The sequence below is a fragment of the Fukomys damarensis genome, unplaced genomic scaffold, assembly GCF_012274545.1.
Source record: "Fukomys damarensis isolate Sample0158 unplaced genomic scaffold, DMR_v1.0_HiC HiC_scaffold_17, whole genome shotgun sequence".
Classification (NCBI taxonomy): domain Eukaryota; kingdom Metazoa; phylum Chordata; class Mammalia; order Rodentia; family Bathyergidae; genus Fukomys; species Fukomys damarensis.
The window spans coordinates 73,726,314-73,749,014 of NW_022900929.1; the positions used below are offsets into that span (position 1 = coordinate 73,726,314).

General features: G+C 44.5%; 1 long non-coding RNA gene across 2 annotated transcripts in view; it reads right to left on the bottom strand.

Moving 5' to 3' along the window:
* Window positions 1-22,701, bottom strand: part of LOC104867959 — a 147,641-nt gene that overhangs the window by 112,634 nt on the left and 12,306 nt on the right. For both annotated transcript variants that reach the window (XR_781912.1, XR_781913.1), the window contains exons 2-3: window positions 17,055-17,355; window positions 15,078-15,402 (exon numbers count right to left, since the gene is read on the bottom strand). This is a non-coding gene — a long non-coding RNA (uncharacterized LOC104867959). The remainder of the gene's footprint in view (window positions 1-15,077; window positions 15,403-17,054; window positions 17,356-22,701) is intronic.

The window sequence follows — 22,701 nt, forward strand, 5'->3', positions numbered from 1 at the left end:
ATTATGTCTGCCCCTTTCTGCTACTGATACATACACATATACATCTTAATCCAACAAATTTATTCTGCTTATTTTTCTTATTCTGCTGATTTTTTAATTCAGTACCATGCTCTGGTTCTAGGACCTTGGAAAGGTTTGGGTGGTGACTTTTGACCTAAGAGCTGAACTGTTCAGCAGTAGGCAACCTGGGATCATAACCACGGCATGTCCCAGGGCCAAGGCTGACAGGGCTGCACAAGAAACCAAGAAGGCATCTTGGTGGGAGGCTTCTAAAATCCCTGCCTCTCTGTCCTAGGTCCTAACTCCAAGGATATCTGTTCTCTTTGACTTCAGACCTCTTGATGCTAGCTTTGAAGTTCCAGCTCGCTCTGCAAAGATGTCTGATGCTTTTTTGTAGGCCCCTGTGCTGCCAGAGAATTTATCAACACTGACAAGTGAACTGGCAAGTTCTGATGGCCAAGGCCACCCTTGGTTACACTGCCAGGATGCAGCTAGCTTCCCACATCTCCACCCCAGTAACAAATGCTGTCACCACACAGAAAAAATATATAAAATTTCCATTAAGCAAGTTATACTATCTCATCAGATATCTATTTGTCCACCTCAGTGAGGGGCATGATTCTGTTTTATAGATGAGGTAACCAAGACTGTTAGAGGCCTTTCATTTGGTGTCATAAAGCCAGCGCATGGGAAGGTAGGAAGGATTTGAACCTAGATCCAAATCTACCTGTTTCCCAGTATTCCTGTTTTCAAAGATCTTAATGTTAACCCAAATAAAAGAGAATCAGAAAATCAGCAAGGGTAATTAGTGGAAAGAGAAATAAGATTTGAGAAATCTGAGTGTCCTTCTGTTCTAGTTTAGTAACACCTAATTAGGTGATCCAAGGAAGGTCACCTGAACTTTCAGATTCATGTCGTCTTCAAGTGAAAATTAAAAAATTGTGTGTTACCTGCAGCCCGTACCTCCATGAGGACAGGAAGTGTGTCATTCTTCAGGACCACTATGTCCCCAACACCCAACGACAGTGCCTGGTCCTTCATAGGCACTCCGTTAAGGGTTGAATGAGTGAATGAATAAATGCATAGCAATACACATCAGAACCTCCCACGAGCTTTTTCAAAATGCATATGCCAAGGTCCCACTCCAGAAACCTTGGGAGGAGGGGTCAAATACATTTTTTAAAAGAAATTTAAAAAAAGACTTAAATCTCTAGGCAGTTCAGATTCAGACATATGGTATGAAGTCACTTGCAGCTCTAAAATTCTATTATTCTATTAAATCAGCTGTATAAATAATCCATTACTAAGTTCAACACAAATGTATTTATTCAATTTTACATAGTTCCCTCTTAATTAGGAGAAACGGGCCCTATGTGCTATAAATTCCTTCAAATCACTGAGAAGTGTCTAATTTCTTTGCCTGTCTTGAGCTAGCATGTCCCTTTTTTTCTCTTTTGCTGCTAGACTCCTCTCCCAGTTTCTTTTAAGAGTCTATTCTCTTCCTGGAATGACACCAATTGGGTTGAGACTATTGAATCTTTAAGGATATTTAACATCCAAACATGAAACCAAATAATGTCCTCTTTGGTAGAGCTGCCATGTGCTGTTTCTTGCATGCTTTCTCTTCCTCTTCACTGAAAATTCAGCTGGAAAAAGAGTTGAGTGAGACATAGCCTTTTTCGGCACCCAGCAGATGCTTTATATAAAAAAAAGAAAAAAAGGAAAAAAATTGAATCAACACTACCAATAAGTCAAATGATCTACTGAACCTATAAATAAATATTTGCTGCCCTGTTTTGTCTTACGAGGCTAGCTAGTGCTGGTTTTCTTCAGTGTTTTCCCAGTGAGGGCATTACCTTGCCCAAGTTCTCATTGCCAGGCTGAGATGTGACCTTGCCCAGATATAGACTCTTTTGAGCATGTCTGCTTTCAAGCTGCAGTTCAAGCAGATTCCCTCTTCCGCTCACCTGAGAAACCCTGGCCACCTCTGCTCTGATGAGGCTTCATCCAGCAGCCTTGCTCCCTGGGTTCTGCACATCCGTGTCCAAGTGCCCGAGTCAGGAAGTCCGGCCTGATGCTGGCTCCTCGGCCTTCTCCTCATCTTCCCTGTCCCTGCCTCAGGTCTTCCGTGGCTGTCCCACTTGGGAACTGTTAAACTAGGAAAGTGGGCAAGACAGAGAGAACATGCTTGCTGGCTCTTCTGCCAACCAACCCTTCCTTCCAAGACCACATGGCTCTAGTTTCTTTGTTTCCTCTTATGTTGGATTTTCTTTGGCCCTGTTTTTCCTCGATGGTTTTCTTGTCACATTTTATCACCATAAATTAATTAAAATGCTTCTGGCACTGAGTTCATATCTGATCATCTTAGCAGGATCCCCTTGCACAGATGGCAAGTAGATAAAGAGCGATCCAAGCATCCAAGAACAAGGACAGGTCCACATAGGAAGCAGGGTGAGAGACTTTGAGCAGAAGGAGAGGAGAGGCCAATTACAAAAAAAAAAAAAACAGCCACTGGGCTGAATGGAAAACTGGTATATGGTGGGGTGGGAGCTCTCTCATGAGGATTTTATTCCTCCACTCCTTTCCCAAATCCCCCAGAAAAGAGCTTGTTTCCGATGACTAGAAGAACCAGAAGTTCTTCCACCTCTACTCCCTTTTCTCCTTCAAACTTGGATGCAGGCTCTACAGGTGCAGGCGTATGGGAGACACATCAGAGCTCAAATGTGCCTGGCAGGGTTGGAAGAAGGAACAATGGAGCCGGGCTAAGAACCCTGTATGGGTCGGGCACTGTGCTATGCCCCAGAAATATAACAGAGAACAAGGCAGACGGGGTCTCTGTCCTCCTGGTTCGTCTAATCCAGCAGTTACGACAGGGAAACAGACACAGAATAGAAACACATGGGTAGAAAAAGGAGGAGACCACAGACTCAGAATCTGATGAGAAGGGCCTTGCAGAGACAGACAGGAGGCCCCCTGCCCTGAGTTGGGGACCACCTTTGAATTCCTCCCAGGAGTACTACGCATCTCTGGAAATGGGCCTTGGGGTACTGACACTCGGGTGGAGAAGACGAGACAGTGTGACACTCAGCAAGGAACAGAGGGAGACCCACGGTCACACCCAAACGACCAGAAGTCTCTTACAAAGGAGAGCTAAAAGTCTGGGAAATTTTACCTTTTCTCTGTCTAAAATGTCAGCACATGATGCTATCTTAATACAGAGGGGTTAATGACTTCACCAAAATGAAGAGGCACAGTAACTGCAGTTTGTGAAAAGTGCCACAGACAAAATAAACAGGATGATGTGCAGAATGGAAAGAGAGGCTGTGACCATGTCAGGTAGGGCAATCCAGACAGTCTTCCCTGCGCGGCGACATTTAAACGGGCACATGAGAGGGCTCTGGGAATCTCAGCATGAATGTAATCTGACCAGCCAGACCTGCACAGGACATGAGCAAGGCCGGACCGCAGAGTGCTGAGGAGCTGTGGACCCCAAGGCCCCCAGCTCCCGGAATGGGCCCTGTTTCTGCAGACCTGACAACGTGCGTACTGAGTCAGCAAGGTGTCTGCCGTCTGCCGGAGCACAGTGAGAAGCCTTTCACCTCTCTGCCCAAGAAGGATGAAAATGCAGCACCTGCCGTTTGCTGTGCCCTTCAGCCTCTGCAGGCGCCTCGCTCAGCAGGGAACACAACGGCTTTACTGAGCTTCCTTCAAGGGGAAGGTCTCCCAAGTCTCCCGTGGTCCCTCCTGCTGTGACTTGGTCCTGCTTCCCGGGATCCATTCCGTATTTATGCACAGCATTTTGCAGTGCCAACCCTTCACTGCTCATCTCCTGTGTCTCCATTTACAGTGTGACGGGGTTGGGGATCTGGCTCAGTGGTTCCATCACCTGCCTCGTAAGTGCTAAGGACCCGAGTCCATCCCGGTACCAAAACAAAAACAAAAAAGCTTTACAGTGTGATGGGGTGCAAACGACTTAGGAATGAGAACACAGGTGTGTCCTGATGGTTTTCCAGGCTCTTAATAGGTGCTTGATAAACATGAGATGAGTTTCAAAGCAGTCCGAATACATACCTCATTTCCAAATTGTGGAAGCATCAGAAACTGTCTACCATTGCTGAATTTCATCTCAAAGATTTACTTTAGAAATCCTCAAGGGATAGTAGGGACAGCACATAAATCCCCTACTGTGCTTTTCCACTATCCTCTTTACTTTTCTACTTTGATAAGCAAAATCTATACTAGAACAGTGATAACTACAGAGATAGCAGATTTAACAGAGACACAAATTTCTTGGAAAAATCTTTCTGTGTGGCTTTTTCAAGAGTATGATGGACACATTCTGAAAAGAGAACAAAAAATATTTTAAAAAACTGAATGTTGCCAAGCATCCCTTGTTTCTCTGTTCTTTAAGTTCCTCAAGTTCTCTACTGAGTTCTCCCAGCCTCACTTCATTCACACAAATACAAAGGAGATTAAACCATGAAACAATACATTAGGGAGAGTGCCAAGGTCCTGAAAACCTCAAAGATACAGGGCCGAATAAGTAATGTTATTTTTGTATTAGTTTACATTCGTCTTCAATTTTGAAACAATTCATATTGCTTTTAACTTAGTCTTGCGTGGCACGGCCACAATAACAAGGCAGAACTAACGAGGGTTCTAGGTCAGAAGCTCAGGGCCTGAGAAAAGGCTCGCTCTAGGACTCACTTTTCCAGTGACTCTTCTGAAGGTGATTAAAACCCTCAGGGAAACTGGACCTTGGAAATCCAACCCTTGAAAAACAACTTGGAAGTTGCGCCTGGTGGCACACATCCATAAACCCAGCACCCTGGGAGGCTGAGGCAGGAGGATCACAAAGCCTAGCCTGGGCAACTAAGTGACTTAGCAAACCTCTGTCTCCAAATAAATTTTTTTAAAAAATTTAATGGGATGGGCATGTAGCTCAGTGCAAAGGCCCTGGGCTCACTCCCCAGTACAGGGTGGAGGTTGAGAACTTGGAGGACCTTTCGACAGATGTGGTGAAGCTATGCATCTTGCAGCCATCAGGATGATGAGCTGCATACCCTTCTTAGGCCAGTCTTACACACTCTCTGGGATTCACACCTCCTCCTCTCCTATAGCTCACCTCTTCTATTTGAAGGTTTGGGAAACAAGACAAGAGGGACATGAAAAGACCTACAGTGGACCCGTGACTTACAAACTCAATTCGTTCCCAAGGGCTGGCTGTAACCCGGGTTGGTCAGTGAAGGCTCAGCTCCTCTCCACAGCCTTCACAGCCTCTCTCCTGTACACAGGCAGACCTCAGGGTCCTTGGAGAGACCCTGGCCCAGGATCGCTCAGTTACCCCACACAGGAAAGGATGCTGGAATGATCCTTCCAGGACTCTTTAAGGATTAAATCTGGATCTGAGACCTTCTGGAAGCACAAGCAGCTGGCATTCAGGTTATTATTCTGGTCCTAAGTTAAAACTAAAATTCCAGTCATAACCCAAGTTGTTCGTGTCAGGCCAGTCACAACTCAAAGGTCCACTGTAGTTGAATATGAATCATTTAAATAAAAGCAACCTCAGTGGAAAGTATCAGATATGCTTTCTCACTTGAGCATCATGGGAAAACCACAGGGGAAGCAATTAGTATTTTCTTTTGCAAATTAGATGAAAGAAGCACAGAAAAGTTCATTATATTGCTTTTAGTTCACTAAACTGTTTAAAGGTGAACTCTAGAGCTAAGCTATGCAACTCCATAGCTAAGTAGATCCCACACTCACTCACGGTGTGCTGCTTGAAATATATACACGCAGATCCAAAAATTCCAGTTTTCAATAGGGCAGGGGAACTAACCTGGGGCAGAAAGGACACATGACAGCGTTGACAGCGTATTTACAGAGCCCATGAGCAGCTCTGGGCCCCTTATGCCTGCCCTATGTCCTATTTAGGCTTTAGCCCAGCACACAGACAATGTCCAAGACATTTCCATGGACTCTGATCATCTTACCAAGAATACGAATCCGAGCCTCCATGCTTAGACAAAGAAACATTGCCTATACGCCTTTATTTTTTAAATTTTGGTATAAATGTAGAAACCAGTCAATTCTGCTAAAAGCCTATTATTGCATTGGGCTAAGACTAAAAGCTGTTTTGTCATTGTTTTTGTCTTTGTCTTTTGATTCATACAAACAAAATTCTCTTTAGATGCAGTCCTGGCCTAGTGACAAAAGACACATGCAGGAATTAGCCAGCTACTTATTTCCCCTCAAAAAAAAAAAAAAAAAAAAGATTTTTTTTTTTTTTCTAAATCCTTGTTGGACAGATGTGGGTGGGAGAATGAGAAACCAAGTTTCCAGTTCACATCTGGAAGCCAGGCCCCTTCACCAGTTCCTCTCAGATAACTTGTCAACTGGTCATAGTCTATGAGATCAGAAACAATACCTTTCAACCAAAGCATTTTTCTCAGGATAAATTCTCATGACAGTCCACAGACACTGGAGTCAGGTTTGCAGTTGTGGTTACCAGGGAGGAGTATGAAAGCCTCCTGTCTCCATCACCCAGCATTACGTGCTAGAAGTGGTGTCTGGCATTTGGTCTGTGCCACCGATAAACATTAGTGACACCCGCAGCCTCTTCTCTGGGGAAGAAGTAGGGGGGAGGCTCTCGTGCCACATGATGTTCTGATGACTGCTAGCTCCTCTCTGCACACCAGCCGAGCCTCCCTGTGCCTCCCACAGGAAGACAGGTCTCACCATGGTCTGTCCCACTTCAGCAGTGCCATGCGAGAGGCCAGGTCTCGTCCTGTGCATCCACAGTGACCTGCAAACTGGGCACAAAGCCACTTGAAGGGGTAAAGAAAAATGCCTCCCCTCCACTCCTCCATAAAACTGCTTATAAAGAAAACAGAAGTAGTTATGGGGAAAAATGTTTAAAAACTTAGAGGGCTCTATTAAAACGAGCCTCACATGGATGCTAGTTTCAGTTTCCAAGACTCTGGCAAGAAATATTTATGTTGAAGTCTTCCTTACCCAAGATACTTGGTGTAGTATCACGGTTGTTCAGAAGCCTAAAGAAGCCTGGCTAGGGGTCTGGCAGCTTCTCTTTATTTGTACTTTATTGCCAAAATTGCATTAAAATAACAACAAAGGAAATTAAAAGAGAAGAATTCCCCCACTCCCACCGCAAACCATGAACTTGCTTTGTATTTTATCTTTTCCCTCTGGGTCTTTGTCCACGGATCATGATTTTTACATGGTAAAGTGTCTCTCTAATCTTTGTTGCAAAATATTTTCCTGGTAACCCTGAATATATTAAAATCCCACAGTGATCAGTCTAGCTACACTCTGAGCCACATCTCTCAGCTAGGCTTTACTACACCTGTTGGTTTTTAAGCCTAAAGATTCTTTATCTGCGTGGAATCCAGCCACACCAAGGTGTCCCACTCAATATGGTGGAGCTGGACCCCAAACTGCCCATATAAACTGTGCAGCAGCTGTGCTGGGTGATCTCCATAAGCCCCTCCATATTGCTTCTCCATCCTTCCTCCCCTGTTTTAGACCTATAAAGGCCCCCCACATGAATTACAGCTAGACTCCCTGGTCCGCTGGCTTCTGGCTGAGCTCAACCAATAGCAGACTTCCACACACAGTGGAAGACAAGGAGAACGAGGTCGGGATGTGTGGCCCTGGGCTCCATTCTTCTTATCCCCACACACTGACCAGGTCCTTCTGAAGACCACAGCTCCTCCAGCTCCAGGACCTCTCCTCCAGCTACAGGGACAGCTCTTGGGGTTCAGTTCCTGCCTGTCCTCTAGTCCTTTGAGGCTTGAGGAGTAAGACTCCCCACTATTCCTGATTTCCCTTGATGGTACCCACACCTTGGGAATTAGCCTTTCTCTCATCTCATCCAGCCAGGGCCACACAGTGCAGCAGCTTCCAGATATCTGAGTTTTACCTGACTCAAAACTATCTGCTCTCCTTCAGGGATAAGAATGAACCAAGAGAGAACACAGTAGAAATGACTTCGACCCGGGGCCCCTAGAGTGAAGGCAAAGTATCCGCCGTCGGTGTCTTCAGGAAATGCACTGAACTTGTTTTCTATCATTTGTCTTCTGGCTGCTCTGTTTGCCAATAGAGAAAGAATCATGTCCTCACATGTCAAAATGTTACAAAGTGTCTGACCCATTTCCAGAAATTCTCTCCAGGACAAATAATTTTTTAAAATTAAGAAAATGCTTTCTCTTCTAAAGTCAAGAAATGGTTCCTCTAGTAGTCTTTTGGGTAGGGAAGAAAATACATTAGTGTTCTGTGTCTTTAGTCCAGGTGATGGGAAAGAAACCTTGGAGGAAAACAGGTGAACTTGAGGGGGCAAGGCAAGTACAAGGAGTCAAAAGCAACCTGAGCACAGCCCAGTTGTGACACAGAGAAGAAAGCTTCAATGCTCAGGAGGTTCGATGCCTAGAGGTGTCTAAGAAAATAACTTTTACCATGCCACTTGGAGCTCCTATAAGATTCTTTTGGGTCCATTCACCTGTAAAATGAAAATAAATTCCACGTATCTGAGACAAAATGACACCAGACAATGTCACACCTACGGGGGTCCTCAGGACCACCAAAAGGGGCCAGACCATCTACAGGGCAATCCAGAAGTGGGATCCCCTAATTCACTGGAATCCCCCCAATGAATACCTAGCTTCCAATTAAAATACGCCACTTGCAGGGGAGAATTCCAAATAAATCCCTGCAGAGAGGGTACATACAGAGTTCAGATTCCTAATAACACTGGCAGTCATAATGAACAGGATTTCCACTCCTTACTGTCTGCCTTAACTTTATAAGTCAGCCCCCGGGCATGCACACAATTCCCCGCTCTCCCTGCCTTTGTTATTTTATCCAGCAATAAAGCCCCGCACCCAGGGCCACACAGGGGGCTGAGATGAACATCACAGGCCCACATTTCGTGGAAAATCGTCTTTCAGCAGCAGCATCTGGCTTCCTGGCATGCTCCCCCAGCTGCTGCGCTGACAGCTCTGAAGCTGCTTTTTAGTCTGTCATATGGCTCGGCTGCTAATGGGCTGTCTCTTCTTGCTTGTCCCGTGCTGGGTCATTTTTCCTTTCAGACTCCCATAGAGTTCCAAGAAAACTGCACACCCTGAGCACTCCGGGGAAGGCCCCGTCCTGGCTGGCATGGCACTCAGAGAATTGGGCATCCCACGTGGGGGTGAGCTGCCAGAGAAACATCTCCTTACCCTGTCTGGTAGATGAATGCAATGAGAAGGAGGTCTGAGAAGAGGTAACAGGACAAGCATAGGTGATAGATTAACATAAAGTGTATTTGTCTTGGTGTTTACACAGACCAATCGCCATGGTACCCAGGCTTAAACAAGCATACAATTCTGACACAAAAGGCCACGACTAACTTCTCATAATTGGCGCTGCTGTCGGATTCCGAGTGTTTCCTCCCCTCGGTGCCAATCTGATTACCCCAATGTGAAACTCCACACCTGCATGGGGTGTCTTGGGCTCCGGCTCCCACGGCACAGCCTGTGAGTCTTCCCATGTGGAAAAGGGATGGGTGTCTGAATGGGAGCCTGGTTTCCTGAGACAGCCTTGGGAGATGAAGCTGGCTTCCAGTCCAGCCTTCCTGCCTCTTCCCAGGGTCCAAGCAAGTTCATAATGACATAGAAGGTGACGAGAAAGCAGCTAAGCATGAGCCTCACTTTCAGGGGCCCACAACCAGGACTGTCACATACTGTTGAGCAAGCTGGGCACTGCTCAACACCAGATAGCACTCTCGGCACAGGGTCTAGAACACCTGCGCCCCAAGTGTGCAAACCAGGAGCTCCGCCACAGGTAAGAAGACAAATAAGGAACCCAGGATGAGGATAAACTATTACAAAGTGAAATCTCCCAAATATTAAGGGTAGGAGGCTATAAGGATAATTTTAGAATACATAAATCCCAAATCCCTGAAATAAGTGTAAATGAGTTTCTAGATGATTAAATGTCAAAGGCTGAACAGTTTCTGACAGCATCAAAGAGAGTGAAGAGTAAGTGGTTTTGTGAAGAAAAGAAGATGCTTTGCTGCAATAGAAGGAAAGCTGCTGCTTAACACAAAATTATATCAACCAGAACATTGGAGTTACTGCTTCAGGAGAAATTCCAGGCACATCTGAGGCACTGGTGGTGCTGCTAGAGCTTTCTCCCAACTCTCTCACTGTTCCTCTTCCAGCCTCCCTCACCTCCAGTGAATATTTTCGTTCCCCAAGAAAGGCCCTAAGGAGAACCCAGATATGAATGAGACAAGCTTCCAGTCCCTGCACTCCAGAGGTCTGAGAGTAGGGAAGTCAGAACAAGTGTGCATGAAGGTGTAAGGGCCACAGGTTACCACTTCCTGGTGCACAAAAGTCCAGCGGCACCCTAAGGAAAAAGGTCCCTTCCAACAGGGCAGAGGAAGGAAGTCTTCTGGGAAAGAGTAGTCCTTGAAATTAACCTTGAGTAGCAGTTACCATGGCAGCAGGTGGAGGAGCGAGAGACCCCCTTTTGAGCAGAGAGAAACGCTAACCCGAGCAGACAGAAGAGATGATTTGTACTTCCGCACATAAAATGTGAGGTGCTGGTGGAACATGCAGGCGGAGACGCTCAGCTAGGAGGTGAGACTGCCGGCATCGGTATGACAGGTTGAGATGAAGAGCCTTGGGGTCCCGCAGGTCTGGGGTCAAGCCCTGGTTCTACCCCTTTATGTGATTTGGAACCACTTCACAACCTTTGTAGGTCTCCATCGTCTCATCTGTAAAATGGGGGTAACAGCACTACTAGTATCCAACACTGCTGTGAAGATTAAGTGAAGGCGTAGCGCAGGACCCAGAACACACCACACCTTCAGTAAGTATTGTCTACTGTCCCTTTCCCAACAAGCTTTTGTCTCAAAGACACCGCAGTTGTCCTCAGCTCCTCTGCCCCCTGCAGTCACTGTGGGGCAGTGCTCTGTGACCCTCTCCCCTTACTCGGTTGCCTAGTATCCTGCCACCCTCGTTCTTGTCTAATGCACCCACCTTGGGAGCTCTTAACTCTATATTCTAACATACTTGGGCCTCGATAAATGCCATGTCCCCCAATTTTGTCTTCTGTCACAGATCCTAACCCAGAATTCGCCATCCACAGCCTCCTGTGTCCTGATGAGAAGATCATTTTGTATCTGAGGTCAAAACGAGGGGAAGCAACTCCACATCTCAACCAACAGGGCCTGACTTGGCGTCTTAGACAATATATTTCCTTACTATAGAAGTTGTAAAACATTGGGATAATGTTACAGTTTACTACCCGTCCTTTGTGCTCCCCTAGCTCTTTGTCTACCTCTTTATGACAAAATTTATCACACTGTGCTGTAGCAGGCTGTTGATGTGACTGCCCCCCCGCCAGGCCATGGCTCCTCCAAGCCTACCATAGGTGTTCGATAAATATCGAAGGCAAGTTAACAACAGCTTACATCTTTGTCATTCCTCATGTTTTGCAAAGGCCGCAGAGGGAGACGGAGGAATCTGGCTCTAGATTGCTGAGCTATAATTTTTCTCTTGTTCAATGCACCTTGAGTAAGTGCAGCCATCAAAATGGGAAGGAATAACAGGACCACATGCCAGTTTCAAAAAGCAGCAGCTCCCAGACTTTTAGGTCCCACAAGCTCATTTGTAAAATAGGCATTTAATTGAGGGAAGCGAATGGAGTTCCCAGCCCCGTACTTTGCCAATTAGATATTTTAAAGAAAAAATACCATCAACTGTTGTTCTCTTTATTTCACTTAAGGAAGATCTTAAGTGCCACCCCCCCACCCCCCGCCCCTAAAAGAGAAGTGGCGTAAACGGAAGGCCAAAGTAAAGAAAAATGGTCTGCAAACCCAGGATGAGTGTCTTCTTCTGTCCCCAAGGGCAGTGGGCTGGCCCCAATGTCCCAGAGTGTGTGAGAAGCCGTGTCCAGAAACCATATATCTCAGACCACAGAATTATTGGGGTACTGGAATGACTGTTAGAACTTTTCGATCATGGTAAAACATATGTAACACACAATGAACCATTTTAACCTTCTCCCCCTTTTCGGTACTAGGGATTGAGTCGGGGACCTCCTGCATGCTAGGTGAGCCCTCTACCACAGTGCAACAGCCCGGTCCCACTGAACCACACTCGCCTGTACAGTTCAGTCCAGCATGTTCGGGTATTTGCCCAACTCTCACCACCACCCACTCCAGAACTTCTCCTCTCCCCAACGGAAACTCTTGTTTCTATCAAGCACTAACTCCCCACAGGGCCTCTCCTCCATCTCTGGAAACCAATGTCCTATTTTCTCTATGGTTTTGACTGGCGTGAAGCCCCCAGAGAGCACGTGAGCCGAGGCAGGCGTCGGCACCTCCACCTTTGGGAGGCTGGATGCTGCATTCCACAGCACGGATGGTTCACACTTTGCTTCCTCCTCACCTGTCGGCGGGCATGGGGCTTATTTCCATCTTTGGCTACTGTGCCCTATTAAAAGTGCTTGTCTTTGCCATGGCAGTGACCCCGATTGGATAACATTAGCTGGTGCTTTACAAATGAGCGCCACTCGGGGTGCTGGCGCTGCGTCTGCCTCCCGTGGCGCTGCTGTGCATGCAGCTGTCTCTCCGCCCTTCACGAGCAGACACGGGTGTGGGAGCAGTCGCCTTGCGGCACGTGTTACACAGGTGTGTGGTGCTCAGAGACCCTCCACCACAACAGTCTGTACTCTGCCTACAGCGAGAGCTTGCGTGCATGCTGGGGGATACATTTTTGCACACCATTATCTGCACTCATTCGTTAGTGGGAGGATAATAGCAAAAAACTAATACAAATATTTCCAACCCCAATTCCAACAGTCACTGATACTGGTGCCCATCTGATGCAGGAAGCAGGGAGAAATTCAAATACTTCCCCAAATTTTATTCTATTGTTTTAAAAACATTTTATTTTTGCAGGGTGTAGTGGCACACACCTGGAATTTCAACACTCAGGAAGCTGAGGGGGGAGGATCTCCCTACTTCCTATTTATCTCTTTTATTTTGCTCTTTATTTGTAATTTTATATATGATATATAAATATATATTATATTTATATATTGTGTTTTGTGCATATATAATATACAAATATGTATCATACATTTACATATATCATATATAATATATGTACATGCAAGTGAGTTGTAGGGAAAAGAGCAATAACTTCAAGGCTTTGCTGGCTGGTATAGAACTATCAGATCTCGTATTAAAGGTAATCTCATATTAAAGCCGTAAGTTCAAGGCCAGCCCAGGCTACATAGTGACTCTGAGGCCAGCCTGAACTACATAGCAAAACCCTGTCTCAAAAATATTGTATTTCTGCATATTTTATTTTGCATATTACATATGCTAATTCATTTCATTTATACTGCTAATTTACCTTAGTTTATTAAAAAGAAAGTTTTGTGTCAGTATCTGTTTCTTCGTAAGAATCTCTTTGGTCTGTCTTGTACTCTGAATAACTCCTTTGAAGGTAACAAACTATATTAGCTATTGTTACTCTCTTACTGTTTTGTCATGAAATTGTTTATTTTCTTATACAATAAAAGAATACATATAAATTATATACATGCCTGATCTCAAATGTGTGTTTCTACTATTAATCAGTGATTTGTCTTTAGCAAAACAACCCCATCCTCTCACTGCAATGGATATTATTGTTAGCGTGAATAGCACGGGGTTTGTAAGCATAAGGAAGAGACACTGAAATGCACCTGAAGTAGCAGCCAGCACCAGGAGGCAGAGGCCGCATTCTCAAGTCTGAGCAGCAGCATAAACATAGGAAGCACAGGGCAAGCCCAGCTCTGAGTGGCCCTAAACAGAGTCCACAGATACCACGGCTGCAGAACACCATCCAGAGTCGGCCAGCAGCCCTGAGGGTGCACCAAGAGGGGCGACCCAGAAGACACCAAGCGCAAAGCCCTGGTTTTCCACTTTCTTTTCAAGCTGCGACCTCTACTGCAGCCATGGAGAATGACATCACTCCCCTCCGCCGCCTGGGAAGGGGAAGCAGCTCTCCAGGCCCTGGGAGATCCCTGGGCCCTGTGATCACTAGCACAATGTGACCTTTTTTATGCAAAGGTAAACACGCCACCTGTCACCTCTGAAGACTTGGCCTGGGGGTCAAAGCACATCTGGAATCTGCCTACAAACGCAGTCATGAGATTAACGGTGAGCAAGAAGACAGTAAGCACCACGCCTCCAACTACCATTGACAGAAAAGTCCACTCTTCTGTGGGCACACTTGCCCCTGTACCTGGACACCTGGACACCTGGATACCCCCTTCTAACCTCTGCACTTCGAAGGGCCAGAGACCAACTCTGGAACCCCTCAAGATACGTGTCAGCTTCGCTGCAAGCCCAGTGTGTGGTTTTTTCCCTGTCTTTGTCAGGTAACAAAGTCCCCTCTCATGACAGGCTTGGGCACATCTGGAGGCTCCTGAGTCACCTCTTACTACTGCGGCCACGAGTCTCAGCATTTTAGGCTAGGGGTTAGGGTCATAAACTGAAATCCTGGAAACTCATAAATATACCGGAAATGTTCAAAGCTGCCATTTTACCCAGAAAAGTTCAACTTCCCAGAAACAAAAAGGAAAAAGGGAAGCACGAGACTGTTTTGTCCTGATGCTGGGTGAAAGCAGCTACCTTTGATGGAAAGGTAAGAACACCATATAAAGTCTCCATCTCACAAAAGTTATCTCACCGAAACCTATGGAAATGAGCTTCCTGTGTCTAAGGTTCACGATATGGGTCCTCTCTCTCCCAAGTTCCGCAGCTAAGGTGTGGTTCAGTGGCCCTGAATACAGACGTGACTGCTGTGTTTTGAGAAGGGGTAAACTGACTTCCCAAGAGGACTTTGTCACATGAACCCAAGTGTGTTTCATCTCGCACCCAAGCCAGGTCTGGGAGGCCCTCCTTAGGCACAGGCTGCACTATTTCAGCAGTGCTCCGGGTCCCAGCTCCTCTGGTGTGGGCCAGGGCCTAGCAGCACAATGCGATCCTATCACAAGCATCCCAGCCCTCCTCACTTTACCTCGGAAACCAGTTTTGCTGACTGACGCTGCTCTCTTCATAGCCTTATCGGTCTCTTCTCCACTTCCGATTGTGGATCTGATCTCCGGCCAGCCCGACATTCCTGTGTTTCGGCTGTCTGGCTGAGGGCATTTTCCTTTCGCCACTTAACAAGCAGGTTTCTGCAGCCTGTGGACTGTGTTTGCTTGTTTCCAACACAAGGCCGGATACACCAGGCTTTCTGGGAAGTTTCTGGTTTTTTCAGGGAAGTAAGCTTCCCATTTTTCAAAATGCTGTCCCAAAGTGAACATGACATCAGCTGAATTTTAAAAAACAAGTCCACCTTCCTAGAGAAAGGAGACAAAAAGAAAATTTTGTTGCTTGCCATTGTACTTGATAAGGTTGAACAAAAATAGAAGTCTTCCAAATTACGTTTTTGCCCCAACTTAGCCCCATCAAAATAATGTCATTTGTCTTCCAGCAGAAAGCTTTTATTAATATACTCGTTTCACTATTAGATCTTCACTCTCACCTAAACTAAGTGTAAGACAGTAGTCAGCTGTCCTACTGTAACGTTTTTCTATTTTACTGTTTCCCTTAGGATTTTACTTTTACATGTGGAATTTAATTACATGCACACATATTCCTACGCACCTCCCTAAGCCAGCTTGAGTTTATCGTTTTCCTCCAAGCAGTGGAACCCTGTATCCCATAAACAGCTCTGGTAAGGGCATATCTGAGCCAACCTTTTCTTTGGCTGCCTTTCAGAAAATTGTTTAAAACAAGATATGCTCTTGAACTGGAAAAAGGCATTACACACGATAACCTCAGAAAGCAGCTACTTGCTTTCCCCAACTAGTATCACTGCACAGCGCTGTGACTTCACGTGGAATGTGTCTCTGATTACAGGCCAGAGGCAGGCCAACCAAATGGCTCAGCTGAGGTAAAATTAATTTCAGTGTGACATGACTGTTGCGAAATGTTACACTGAATATGACTATAAAACGCTTAACAAGAGTATGATAAGTATGAAAAGGATAACAAATACTTAATTCTATTTAAAAATGATTCCAATTATTGTCCCTTCATCTCACAAACCAATTTCTCCCAGTAGTACTTGATCTGGGAATCACTTTCTCTCTCCACTCCCTGGAACAATGATCATATTTGTAAGAAAGTAGCCTGTGCAGGTGAAAGGTCTCTTTTTCTCTAGGTGGACCCAAATAGAACCATTAATCTGACACCCTAACAGCAGATTTACCCAAACTGTCAAATAAGATCCCAACCTTACTCTCCCCGACAACCAAATAAAAATGTCTCTTCTTTCACAATCTGTACAAAGAGGCAGAAGCAAGCCCAGATTCAGGTCAAAATGCAAACCTACGGCCCGGCCCCAGCCTCGGTGGAGTTGGTCTACAGATTCATAATGTCTAATAAGAAACCCAAAGCACACACCCTCCCTTTGTTTGGTTAGCAGTTTTCCCTTCCTTCTGTGACAAGAAATATGAAGAATTTTGTGAGCTGCAATTTTTAAAGATCACAGCAAAGCTGCCCGGCCTGGCTCCTCTAGACTTCATCTACAAGACTCAGGGAATCTAGGGGAGTACCCCGCCCCCAGCAACAAGGAGAAGACAAGGATCAGATCGTCGCTTCTCCAAGGCCTGAGCCTCACCAGCACCAAATTTCTCCCTCTTTGAAACATTCCGTATAGGGCTGGGGGTTTAGCTCAGTGGTGCCACCCCCTGCCTCGCAAGCACAAGGACCTGAGTTCAGTCTCTGGTACCAAAAAAAGTAAAAGAAAAAATTCGATACAGCCTCAGCCCCAGAAGAGGTTCCCTCATGCTGGGAAGAAACTGGGGGGTGGGGGTCCTCCGGGGAATCCTGGTTGGGAAGAACTCCTTGAATAAAAGGGACCCCACGGAGTTCAGGTTGGCTTCATGCCCAGCACCCCAGGTGCCTGGAGCATTTTTTTCAGATTCAGCCATCAGCACAAGCTCACCTTCTCATTCTAACAAAACTCTCCCAGACCTGGTTCGGTCTGGGGCACCTCATCTGCCATGGGAGCCATGGGAATCCTTCCCAACTCTCAGAATAAAGAAGGGCTGCAGGCCGCTCTTCTGGTACCGTCGGAATTGTTTTGATAAAGCAGATTCTTCTTTTATTTCATGTTCTCAATCCGTGTTCTCAATCCAAGTACGTAAAGCAGTTGGGGTTCACTGGGAGGCAGTGTCCAGTGTCACCGTTCCTTATAACCGGATGTTCCCCAGAGAAGAGAACCAATTCGATCCATGATAATGAATCTAAAGAGAAAGAAAAAAAAAAAAAAAAAAAAAAAAAAAAAAAAAACTCTATCTTCTTCCCATTCTCCTCTTTGGCGTTTGCAAAGCACAGGGTACTGATTGAATGCACAGGCAAACCTTATTCCAGTGTTATTTCCCTCCCTGTGTGTCTTCTCTGACTTTACCTAATCTGACTACAGTTTTACCCTATGGAAAGAAATACCCAAAGCACAATTTGCACACAGAATACTCTAACTCCAAAACTGAAAGTAAGTCAAACAGCTGAAAATTAAATTCAGAATTTTTATTTTTAAAAAATACAAAACTGCCTCTCCACCACCCTTTACGATATTCAGTACCCAACGATTCCCTATAAATAGTTGTCAATAAACACAACTGCTGCGAATGTATTCAGTAAATGTTAAGGTCAAAGGCCTTCACTGTTTATTGCCTTGTAAACTCAAAGACAAGTGAATTTATTGCTTGAATGAGTTTCAGGGTATTGGCCTTCATAAAAGTTCTGAATCCCAGGTACAAAATGCTCCATCAACTCACACCAAAGCTATTCCGCACGGGGCTCGGAGACCGCCCACCACTGGATTCATAATTCAAACCCGTCTCGGAAAGTGTATTGTTTGCCATGTTGCAGGAATTCCCATGGATTAGTGCTGCACCGTGCCTGTCAATATTACAAGGACTTGCTTCAGCGCAACTATAAATTGCTGCTGCTTCCTAAGCCGGGTCACGTATTGGCCCACCAGAGCGAGCTCTCCAAAACAGAACTGAAAAGATATTAAGGAAGGAAGAGTTTGGAGCTTTCCTCTAGTCTTTACATATGGAGTACATCCAAAATCTTCCTGGTGCAAAATTTGTCAAATTCCAAAGGACAACTTTCGTATCAGATTGTATAGGGTTATGTGGGCAACTTCGGGTAGTTACATTTTTGTACTATATGAAACCTAGTTGTGATAATCTTTTGAAATGTCATTTGGCTGCTTTCATATGAGTATACTTAGTAGAAGAGCAGAAGGAGAGATTATAATTCAATTATTGAACATAGTTTACCTTTAGAAATGTCTGCAAAAGATTTATGGAAGAAGTTCAAAGTTATACTTTAAAAAGTATATACATGAATTTGCATCTTTAATTGGTCTATGCTAATATTTATCTAATCATGTAGCTATTTTATATTTCTATTTCTATAAAGCTATTTCTATAGAGCTCAACGCTGAGCTCAAGAAATGTTGAGTCTGCCATCTTGGGTGAGACCAAATCCCATGTAATATACAAAGCTATAAAAGTATTATCAGGAATGCAACATTCATCACGAAGTCTGAAATGAAATCAAACTCAAATCACTGATGATAAAAATAAAGTTATCTAGACTGATATTCTCTGTGCCTGGATGGCTACAGCCTCAAAGGATGTTACTGGAATCTCACCTAGCATACCTAATTACCATGACATTAAGTACCTTCCAACTGTCAAAAGACAGGGTATTTTATAATGTAATACATGCATTATTTCCCTTTAAAAGTGCAGGTTTGGCTTAATGTTGGATTATGCTATTTTTTTCTTTTTACATAATACAGGGAAGAGTTGAATTCTTAATCTTAGTTCTCTCAGGTGAAATAGTACACTACATCATCTTTGTGCTTCATGAGTTTTCTTCAACCAAACAAATATTAAACCACTCTAATTTTCTCCAAAGCAAAGTCATAATCAGGAATTTCTCCTTTCTGTGAGATCATACAGAATAATTGAAAGATAGTAATTTTTGTTATTTTATACCACAGTTGCTCAATGAAAATTAATTATATTAGATGACATACACCATCCTGTGTAATAAAGAAATGCATATCCTCCCAAAAGCATTTATTAGGTATCTACTCTGCATCACTACCCAATTGAGACAGGAACACAGATCTCAAGGAATGGAGAGACCAGCAAGGTGGCAAGTGTAGTGTGAACACAAACAACCCCAAGGCAACACAGCAACAGCAGGACCTCAGGAAGAGTGCAGAGGCAGAAGGCAGAGCAGGAAGACTCCTCTGTCTGCACATCTACTGAAAACTCTACTCCTATTACTCTTTTAAAAGTTTTAGACGTTGGGTATTTATTCCAGAGATATAAAAACACATTCACACCAAACCATACATGCATGTGCTTGCCAATTTTATCCAGAATAGCTAAGAACTGGAAACAATCCACATGCCTTTCAATGGATACATGAACAAACTGGCAGATCAACACCATGGAACACAAGTCAGCAATAAAAAAGGAGCAAGCCATTAATATGCACAAGGACTTGGATGAATATCCAGGAATGATGCTGAGTCAGAAACAGCCAGTCTGAAAAGGTTTTATACTGTATGATCCCATCTATATAATGCTTTTGGAGGAACAGATTAGCAGTTGCCAGGGACAGGAGGAAGGTGGGTGTGGCTATAAAAGAGAAAGGGAAAGGTGCCTGAGATGGATCAACTGCTTGGTGTCCTGAGGGTAGTGGTGGAGACGTGGACCCATACACGTGATAAGATTGAACAGATGCAAATATATGCACACGCGTGCATATACACACACACAAATTAGTGCTAAAAATAAAAGGACCCTGAACAAGATCACCAGGTTGCATCGATGCCAGCACTGAGTATGATATTATACTAGCACTGAAAACTGTTATCCTTGGGCAAACTGGGAAAAGAGGACAAGGACTGCTCTGTAAATCACTTATAACTGTGTATAAATCTAAAACTATCTTAATAAAAATGTCAATTGAAATTGTTTTGAAAATTACATTAAACTTACGTGTGTGGCAGATTGTTAATGATGAGGCACATGGTCACATAAAGAGAAAAGCACCCACTGGATCTATCCAGTTAAAAACCACCTGTGCTAAGCTGGGTAGGCAGCTTACCGTGGACTTACAGGCTGTCTAGATACCACTAGGAAGTCCTACTTTGGTTTTTCTGAGCAGCTTGGGAAGGACCATTTGTCATTCGTGAATCTTGCTCTGGGGCATCGAGAATGGTGAATTTACTTTTCAACTCATTTTTATAGTCTGTACAATAGACAAAAGAATCCTCATTAACTAATGCACTACCTGATACAGGCTTTCAGTTTTCCAAATGACACTACAATAAAGACGTGCAGGACATAAAGACATCAACTGAATCCAAGTGACCTGTACCTACAAATATGTTAATTATCTGCTGCTGAAAATACCGAAGGGATTAGGAGGACGGGAGGCAGCTGAAACCTTCCTTCGTGCCGGGAACACTGGGAAGCGGAGCTCCAGCCACACTCTGACACCAGCAAAGGTTCTCTCTTGTATCCTTAGGCTCTTTGGGATCTAAGGCATTTTTGATAAAGATGGACCACATGATCAAGGCACTGATTACATGTGTGAGCACAGGTAGGAATGTATTTCATATAAGACAATTTCACGTTTGAAAAGTGATCCATAGTCTTTCAAATAAAGACATTTCTACAGAAGCACTCTTTAGAATAAAGCCCCTAAGAAGCAGAAAGGCTTTTAATTACAGAGCCCTTGTTAATGGAGAGTCTATGAAAAATGATGCTGTGCTGATCAACTATTGACAAAACCTAAAAAGAAGTGTGTTTGTCTATAAACTGAAGGAGGAAAGAGGGGACAGAAAGACCCACAGCCTTCCTTCACCAGCCCGTGACAGCAAGAGCCTCTGTTTCTAGGCAGTGTAGATCAGGGAGGAGGAAAGCACAGTTTGGAACCAGAAGTGGATGAAGTGGCTTTGGGAACCCCAGTCTGTCTGATCTTATTTTCTGAGCATTCAACTGGAGTTCATGACCCCTCCTTTACCAAATTTGCCAGACTACTATGAGAATCCAGTAAGAAATGGTACATGATGGCTTAAAATTTTTAAGGCTCTGCAAAGATAAGGGATTATTAGGAGTAGTCTGAAGAAACATCTATTATTAAAAAGTCAACAGAGAACACTTTCTAACTTAAATCCTGAAGTGTGCTTCTAAATCAAAATGCTACCTGCAAATCTGTAAAGAAGGAGAATATATCCAGAAAGAATATTTAATCCCTGAACTGGTTTTCTTTGAGAACCCACAATTTACCTAGTCTCCTACCAGGTTCAGTAGGCCATAGGAGACAGAGTAGTAAAATGATTTGAGCTAATGAAAGTTAATACTCAAAATAAATTTCTGAGAGGATAACTTTATATTTCATCGATCAGCCTGTGAGTTTTAAATCTGTGTGAAAAGCGTCGCCTTGTGTCGCACTGCTGTTTTGTTTTGCATTACGAGGTGGGATCTGAGGACTGAAGTTCCCATTAGCCACTGAGAATGTGGAGAGCAAAGGAAATGATGGCTTACTATCCAGACAGGCGGATTTGGGATCACCAACGCCAATACTCTGCTTAATAAAACACTCAACAGGGACGGTACATCCACGGGCCTCCCACCGTCCCTGCCGGATTCAGAAAAAAGGCACGGACAAAAGTATTTCTTTTGGCTCCGTGTGGCTTCCTTGCACACTTAGGCCAACATCTTCGATGAACAGTGAGTAGGCAACACTGCCGTCCAGTGGCAACTGTGTTTTAAGACTCGAAAACTGCCTAGCATGCACAGTATTTCAATAAGGCAGGGTCTGTTTGCCCTTGGGCTCAAGGAAGCGCCAAGAGATTATTTTCAAAGCTTTGGTGGAGGCACTAATTAAAATTCCACATATTAGTAATGTTCTTGCTTAGCACTGTTGAAACAATTCAGAGCATCTGCCTCCCTTCTGCAGGTGGGAATCCCGCTAGAGCAATTATGTATTCAAACAACGTCACAAGATAGCTCTGAACCTCATGGCTTGAAGTAACCCTAACCCTCTGCTGCATCGTCAAAAGCACACTTGGTAGGCAATGATCCTACACAAAAGAAAAGCAAACTTGTGTTATACAAAGCAGTTGTTCAAAGGTGCTTATGAACTTAAGAAATTTCCAGGTTTTTCCAATTAAATCAGTCCACTCATTCCTTTCCTACACTGCTCTTAAATTTTCTAAGCCACTCTGCTAAGGATATCTTGGATCCTTGAGAACTATCGCCATATCACAATTTTGTAAAGTCTATGCTAAGGAGGAAATGTCACTTTCATCTTAAGTCCCATGGCCGCCAGATCTCTAGTTTCCCCACCCTGGATCCTCCGTTCCTACTGGCCCACCTGAAGCTGCCCAGTGAAATGATGGGAGCCAGGCGTGGTGGTGCGTGCCTGTAATCCCAGCACTCGGGAGGCTGAGGCAGGAGGAGCACTGTGAGTTCAAGACCAGCCTGGGCTACAAAGTGAGGTCCAGGTCAGTCTCAACTACACAGTGAGACCCTGTCTCAAAAAACCAA